Here is an 8,736-nt window from a genome sequence, read left to right on the forward strand (position 1 = left end):
CCACTCGCCGCTCTCGCCTCCGCTCACCTCCCCCTCTGGATCCTGCTCCTGCTCCCCGTTGGGCATCGAGTATATCTCAATAAGGGCCTGAAAGATAACAAGTGAAGCAAAAATCAGTCGGTTGTCAATGAGCAGTTACGTGATGAATCAAGAGAACACTCGGCAATTTAGAGTCAGACCTTGTCTAGTTGGCGCGAGTTGTCGAGTGGAGGGACTCTCCTAGACCCCCTGGGGTTATCTTTGTTGCCAGTGATACCTCTCAGCCACTTCTCCACCGTGTCCTCGTCGACCTCTTCTGGGTGGATTCGAGTGGAATCCTCAATACCCGAATACATCCACATCAGATGGTCACGGGCTTGAAGCGGCTGAATGCGTCGTTTAAGGAAGACCTCCAACAGATCCATGCCAGTCACGCCATCACGGACGAGTTTGACTACCCGCTCGACCAACACCTTCACCTGCGCTTTCTCCTCTGGGATCACTTTTAAGGCGGAGGGCTTCTCGACCCAAGCCATGGAGAAGGGAGGAAGTCCGGTCGACTGGCCTGCAGTCGGCTGGTCCTTGGAATAGAACCAGGTCGACGGCCATCCTCGGGCTGACTCAGGAAGGATCATGGCTGGGAAGGTGCTTTTACCTCTCATTTGAATCCCAAAACCCCGCACATCTGGATCACGTGCGTCCTCTCGTCACTCGGGTTGGCCTTCTTAACCGACTGAGAACGACACGTGAAAATGTGCTTGAAGAGACCCCAGTGTGGCCTACAACCTAAGAAGTTCTCGCACATGGACACGTAGGCAGCAAGGTACACGATGGTGTTGGGGGAAAAGTGGTGGAGTTGTGCTCCAAAGAAGTTCAAGAAGCCTCAGAAAAAAGGATGGGGAGGCAAGGAAAATCGGCGGTCAACATGGGTGGCGAGGAGAACGCACTCACCCTCCTGCGGATGCGGTTCGGTCTCGCCCTCCGGGAGCCGCGCTGATTCGTGGGGAATCAGTCCCCCTTCAACCAGATCATCAATGTCGTCCTGACGAATCGTCGATCGAATCCAGTCGCCCTGGATCCAACCGTGCAGCAGGCCGTACCTCGACGAAGATCCGCCCCGGGTGGACTTCTTCCCCTTCGCCTTCGTCGTCGCCTTCTTCACGCGCACCAAGGTCACCGTCTTCTCCTTCCCCATTGCAGCGGGTGGAGCTTGAGCAGAGCGGTGGCGCCGGGAGCAGAGGTAGATGTGGCAGAGAAAGCAGGGGAGAATGAAGAAGAATGGGAACGCACTGTGCAAAAAACCCCAATCCGGCACCTTATATGAGGTCGTTTCCGAGTGGCTAACATGTGGGTCCAGGCGATCCTATCAAATCCCGCAACAGTCGCGCGTGCAGTACGTGGTGAAAAAGGTGGCGCGGCGATCGAGGCGGCCCTGCCTAACCCAACCCGATTACTGCGGCCTCCTCCGCCCCGCGCGCTTCCTGAAATTCGAATCCCAGAATATCCACGAGCAGCAGAGCAACTTGTCAGACGGAAGATTTTTCCCATATCAGCACTCGAAGCATAGCAGTAAAAGTTCACTCGACAGAACCAAGAATGGATCAAGGCGACTGAAAAAGAGGTTGAAGTCATCATCATTGTTCATGGGTCCCAATCAGGCGCTTCCAAAGCGTGAAAATTGAATCAGAGGTGTTCTCAACTCCTTCTCCACTCAAACCCTGAATCATTCGGGGGCTAATGATGAAGCTATGTACCTAGGGTAGGGTCATAGGCCTGACCTAGACAGCCTCCCCTAGGGCACCATCCCAAAACCAGAAGCATTCAAGGTATAACATCATCCACTCGACTACGAGACATTCCACTCGGAAGATTCAAAGTCACTCGACCACAACAATTATCACTCGACGGACAGAAGAACTAAAGTCACTCTGCACGACAACGGTCGGACGTTTACTTCATAGACTTAATAGGCATTTATGTCACTTAATTGCTAGCGTTACCAGTAATGACCACCTCTTGATGTACCTTAAATCCCTTGTAACGTGGGCTGGCTGGGGTCCTGACGCACTCTATATAAGCCACCCCCTTCCACTGGCACAAGGGTTCGCACCCCTTGTAAACACACACACATACATAATCCAGTCGACTGCCTTCGGGCACCGAGACGTAGAGCTATTACTTCCTCCGCAAAGGGCCTGAACTCGTAAAACTCGTGTCTACAACTTCGCCATAGCTAGGATCTTGCCCCCTCATTCCTACCCCCCCCCATTCTACTGCCAGTATTAGATCCACGACAATGACTTCCCCAGAATTTTAACAAATATAATTTTTGTTTAAGAACCAACAATGCATAATAAATAGCAACTTGATAAAAGTAGTGAATCTAGAGTAAGTGGCAAACTTACAATTGTTTCAAAATTTCCCAAGAAGGCCTAATTCAAACTGCGGCCATTGTTCAATTTTGCTGAAACATTTTGTGTAGTGCACCTAAATAGTATAACGTCCCCTATGTGACATTTTAGTAGCACTGCACAAAACATTCTTACAAAAAAGTGTTACATGCATTACACTTAAAGGTCACAACAGCAACAATGTTTGTCAATAAGCCTGTTTGCACAAAAGATATAACATGTTTATTTGCTATAGTTGATAGCCAAACACATAGTAATAAAAGTGATAGTACAAAGTGTACTATTAATGTGAAGACAAAAAAACAAGTACAATAATAAGTAGGTGTTACTTGTCTGACATATCATCCAAGCAATATCATATGCTAGTTTGTTTAAGCTATGTATGAAATCATGTGGACAAAATTACTAAAACATATATTTTTAGCTTTCTATCATTGGTGAAATGAATAAAACCTTCATATTCATGCCTTTCATCATCGGTGATATGAATAAAACATTCGTAGCCAGGCCTTTAAGGTTCTAGATCTAGTTTTATGTGCACAAATAACATGCTAACTTGCAGAGTAAACTAACATACAAATTAATAGCACTATAATAATGACTCCCACAAGATGCATAGCACACTTTTCATTTGAACACTAGTCAAAAGGATTAGAGCTCACCATTGTGGTCAGGTCGCATTCGCGGTCGAATAATGATGAAGCACATGACGAGTCTATGACCCCCTCCCCACACACACACACACACATGCGCGGGAGACCCGACGTCCGACTACAAGACGAGATGCAACTTCCTATTAGACGGACGATGGTGTTGGACGATGATCGATCCGCGTCTTGCACTGCATGATGCCGACCGTGGCGCATGACTCTCCGACCAACGCAACCGGGAGAGAGTGGAAGTAGAAGAGCGGAGAATATATGTGGCCGGTGATGGCCAGGAGAGAGTGGTGCCAAGAACAGTGAAGAGAGTGTCGTATCGGGGCGGGCAATTAGGGTTTCCATTATGGAGGGGCAGTGAAGGTTGATTATAACACGCCGCGAACAATGCAATACTGACCAGCAGTAAAAGCGAAGAGTCTGATTTGAATAGACTACACAAACGAGTCATATATAGCGGCTGATGTCGATCAATGATTACCTTTGGTCTTTTTTATCATCGTGGCATGCTATTACCAATCGGCCAATTTTAGACATGTCCGTGATAACCATTTTGCCGAGCCCAAAAGTCGATATCACCGGCGCCATAGTAGAGGCCGATCATTGTTAATGCACATCACTAACGCATGGTCAATAAAATCCAACACATTGGCACAACATCAATGTATGTTGTCACAAAAATTCAAATCGGAATTTGAAACATTGCCCGAGATACAAAAATGACAAAATGGACATCAATGTGATAATGGGCCTAATCTAAAGCCCAACTTATGTTGTGTACTATTTACTGTCGAACTTGTCGTTTATGTTTCTGAAGCTATGTTTTGAATTTCAATTTCAATTTTTTTTAACAACATACTTTGATGTTGTATCAATGTGCTGATTTTTTTTTAGAATTTATCAAACATTTAAAAATGTGCTACTTGGTTTTGAAGCACCGGGAGCACCCTAGGAATGGGAGTATTAGATATTTCCCCGCCGGTCGGGGTTGTAGTATGTCGATCTAAAGTAGTATAGGGGTCCTAGGCTTGGGCCGCCCTACTCATGTTCTCCGTAGATGCACAAGGGGGGCATGGTACCGTCATAACACAAGCTAATTCTGTCTTTTTTGCGGGAGATAACACGATTTAATTCATTAGCAAAGACTAGCTACCAAAATGTTACTAAAACTTTCTACAAAGAGGAATATTTCTTATATATTAATCTTTCAACAACCTAGTTTTTAAGTCATTCCTTCTATGTTTATCAAAAAAAAATGGCAAAAGAAATCTCTATACTCCTTTACTCAAGTGCCACCAGTAGCTCCGGTGACAGACATGTACCACATCAAAAGTTTCTATTTTCTTTGGCGCTTCGATAGGAGAAGAACCAATTATACTACTCATTATGGGATCCAAAATCTACAGCCAAACAAATTCATCAGCACAAGCTCTAAGATAATGTATTAACATGAGAGGTACTATGTTAGGAGGATGATGGTATTCCCAAGCCATTAGGGTTTAACTCCTAAATTTATCGGTGCTCACATTTTTCTCGATGTATTGTAGACCTTCCAGCGACGTGCGTTCAGTGGGAGGAGACACTCCCGACGACTACGAAAGCGTTTGTGGTGACTTTGTCAATCTTAAGATTATGTGCCGCCTCAGTTTTTGGGTTCTCGTAGGGATAGAATGTGCATGCGTTCATAGAAAGTGTATGTGTGTATGTATGAGCGTCTACGTCTTGTATTGCGTTTGAACAAAAAGTTAAAAGTAGTTATTAGCAACATGACATGTATACGAACCATTGTTGTATCAATGTACTGATTTTTTTTAGAATTTATCAAACATTTAAAAATGTGCTACTTGGTTTTGAAGCACCGGGAGCACCCTAGGGATGGGAGTATTAGATATTTCCCCGCCGGTCGGGGTTGTAGTATGTCGATCTAAAGTAGTATAGGGGTCCTAGGCTTGGGCCGCCCTACTCATGTTCTCCGTAGATGCACAAGGGGGGCATGGTACCGTCATAACACAAGCTAATTCTGTCTTTTTTGCAGGAGATAACACGATTTAATTCATTAGCAAAGACTAGCTACCAAAATGTTACTAAAACTTTCTACAAAGAGGAATATTTCCTATATATTAATCTTTCAACAACCTAGTTTTTAAGTCATTCCTTCTATGTTTATCAAAAAAAATGGCAAAAGAAATCTCTATACTCCTTTACTCGAGTGCCACCAGTAGCTCCGGTGACAGACATGTACCACATCAAAAGTTTCTATTTTCTTTGGCGCTTCGATAGGAGAAGAACCAATTATACTACTCATTATGGGATCCAAAATCTACAGCCAAACAAATTCATCAGCACAAGCTCTAAGATAATGTATTAACATGAGAGGTACTATGTTAGGAGGATGATGGTATTCCCAAGCCATTAGGGTTTAACTCCTAAATTTATCGGTGCTCACATTTTTCTCGATGTATTGTAGACCTTCCAGCGACGTGCGTTCAGTGGGAGGAGACACTCCCGACGACTACGAAAGCGTTTGTGGTGACTTTGTCAATCTTAAGATTATGTGCCGCCTCAGTTTTTGGGTTCTCGTAGGGATAGAATGTGCATGCGTTCATAGAAAGTGTATGTGTGTATGTATGAGCGTCTACGTCTTGTATTGCGTTTGAACAAAAAGTTAAAAGTAGCTATTAGCAACATGACATGTATACGAACCATTGTTGTATCAATGTACTGATTTTTTTTAGAATTTATCAAACATTTAAAAATGTGCTACTTGGTTTTGAAGCACCAGGAGCACCCTAGGGATGGGAGTATTAGATATTTCCCCGCCGGTCGGGGTTGTAGTATGTCGATCTAAAGTAGTATAGGGGTCCTAGGCTTGGGCCGCCCTACTCATGTTCTCCGTAGATGCACAAGGGGGGCATGGTACCGTCATAACACAAGCTAATTCTGTCTTTTTTGCAGGAGATAACACGATTTAATTCATTAGCAAAGACTAGCTACCAAAATGTTACTAAAACTTTCTACAAAGAGGAATATTTCCTATATATTAATCTTTCAACAACCTAGTTTTTAAGTCATTCCTTCTATGTTTATCAAAAAAATGGCAAAAGAAATCTTTATACTCCTTTACTCGAGTGCCACCAGTAGCTCCGGTGACAGACATTGTACCACATCAAAAGTTTCTATTTTCTTTGGCGCTTCGATAGGAGAAGAACCAATTATACTACTCATTATGGGATCCAAAATCTACAGCCAAACAAATTCATCAGCACAAGCTCTAAGATAATGTATTAACATGAGAGGTACTATGTTAGGAGGATGATGGTATTCCCAAGCCATTAGGGTTTAACTCCTAAATTTATCGGTGCTCACATTTTTCTCGATGTATTGTAGACCTTCCAGCGACGTGCGTTCAGTGGGAGGAGACACTCCCGACGACTACGAAAGCGTTTGTGGTGACTTTGTCAATCTTAAGATTATGTGCCGCCTCAGTTTTTGGGTTCTCGTAGGGATAGAATGTGCATGCGTTCATAGAAAGTGTATGTGTGTATGTATGAGCGTCTGCATCTTGTATTGCGTTTGAACAAAAAGTTAAAAGTAGTTATTAGCAACATGACATGTATACGAACCATTGTTATATTATGGGACGGATGGAATAGTTATTAATAACAAGACATGTATACGATTAGTGGGGCCCGTGAAGAAAAGCAAACTCCTTGCAAACTTGTCGATGTGCGAAGATTGCTGACCAACGAAAGTGATCACTTCTCTTTGATTCCTGTGGGGCAGTGGTAGTGAACTACCCCTGATAACTACAAAAAATTAAATCCCCAATACATTCATAATGGTGTTTCCTATCAAGTAGTAAGAATTGAAAGCATTTCTGAGCTTAGCATAAATATTAGGTACAAAAAAAACAGGTCCCACCGAGACTTGAACTCGGGTTACTGGATTCAGAGTCCAATGTCCTAACCACTAGACCATGGAACCTTTGATGAACTCTTTTCACAGGAAAAATCTATTATATGCGATATAGTCCCCACAGAATTCCACCCGCTTCAATATAGGTAATATCCAAGGGAGTATTCAATTCTGTACGCAAGCTCATCTGATCTCAGTGAACAATAAATAAACAACAAGAAAATTTTAAAATAACTGAATTTTTTGACATGGAAGATGCTCGAATCGTGATGTCTGGGTAAATTTTCATTGTGTTCAGACAATCTGAGAAGCTCTTGGCAAAAAAAAACCCTGATCCAAACAGTGCATAAACAGTAAACTATCTCACAAACCTTGATTTTGCTTTTCCAGAGCTACTTAGATATCCAAACACAATCAAATTTGGCATGGACATCACACACTCAAAAATCTTCCATGCCAAAAAGACATTTTTATTTTTATTTTTTTCTATTGTTTTCTTTTTTGCGGGGGTAAAAGGATTGTATTACTCAAGAGCACACGAATTCATCCCTACACAGACTAGGGACATTAGCAGGTCCAGAGCGCAGCCAGACCACAGTACGCTTCTCCGTTCGACCGAAGTTTGCTAACACATAACTAACATTATTTTGCTCTCTAGAGATGTGAGTAACACAACACTCCCTTGTACCCATAAGACTCTTTACTTCTGAGACCACCATCGCATGCTGGGAACGATCCGGTCCTTTTGCCTTGATCATCTGCACGGCCTGCATACTGTCACACTCCAGGATAATCGGCAACTCCGTCCACTGCAAAGCTAGGCCGAGTCCCTCCGTGCACCCGGCCAACTCAGCGTGCAATGGGTCCGGGCATGACCGAAGCGAACGGCATGCAGAGAAAATGATGGTGCCGCCGTGCCCGCGCAAGATCATGCCGGCATCGGCGCTTCCATCCTCCTGTGACAATGACCCATCCACGTTGAGCTTCGCCCAACCTTCCGGAGGCGGGCTCCACTTGCGCCGAGACTTCCAGCTAACGTCCACATGCGATATTGGCTGCTCCGCTCCCTCTAGTTGGATGACCATCTTTCCTTTGTCCCAGTCTCCGGCCCGGTATTGTTGGATCCCCAACAGTAAGGTGACGTAGCTTTGAAGGAACCGTCGGGACACCTCCATGGGCGGCACTGTCTTGTCATGTTGGATCTCGTTACGCACGTGCCAGCACCTCCACATAAGCATGAGGACTCTGAGGCGGTCACCCTCGTCACACTCCGCGATGAGATTCAGGAACCACTCCGGTCTTGTATTGCGGATTGATTTAACACCAGGTATCCGCCAAACTTGCGCCATGGATTGCCACAGATCAACAGCTCTTGGGCACCTGCAAAACACATGAAACGTGTTCTCGCGCTCGAGACCACAGAGAGGGCACACGTCAGTAAGCTCCATCTGGCGTGCAAATTTATTTGCCCAAGTTGCGAGAGCATTCGTAGCCACACGCCAACCAAAAACACGCACCTTTGGAGGAGCAGGGCACCTCCATAAAAATGCCCAGACGGCACGTCGCCCGTCCGGTGCCCTGCTCGCCGCGACTGAAGAGGGACGCAACTTGTCCTCGAGTGCCAGCCGGTACGCACTACGTACGGTGAAGATGCCGGTACGTTCAGCCCCCCATGCAACAAAGTCATCGCCTAGCCGTGGAGAGGCCTTTATCTTCATGATATGATGGATGTCAACAGGCAAAAAGTACTGCTGCAGTAAGTCTGACCACCA

The 8,736-nt window shown here is 44.8% G+C and overlaps 1 non-coding gene across 1 annotated transcript; it reads right to left on the reverse strand.

Moving 5' to 3' along the window:
* Positions 1-6,961: 6,961 nt before the first annotated feature.
* On the reverse strand, positions 6,962-7,033 carry TRNAQ-CUG. Its single transcript has one exon. It is a non-coding gene; the product is annotated as a tRNA-Gln (tRNA).
* Positions 7,034-8,736: the final 1,703 nt, after the last annotated feature.

The sequence above is a fragment of the Triticum urartu genome, chromosome 3 (genome assembly GCF_003073215.2).
Source record: "Triticum urartu cultivar G1812 chromosome 3, Tu2.1, whole genome shotgun sequence".
NCBI lineage: Eukaryota > Viridiplantae > Streptophyta > Magnoliopsida > Poales > Poaceae > Triticum > Triticum urartu.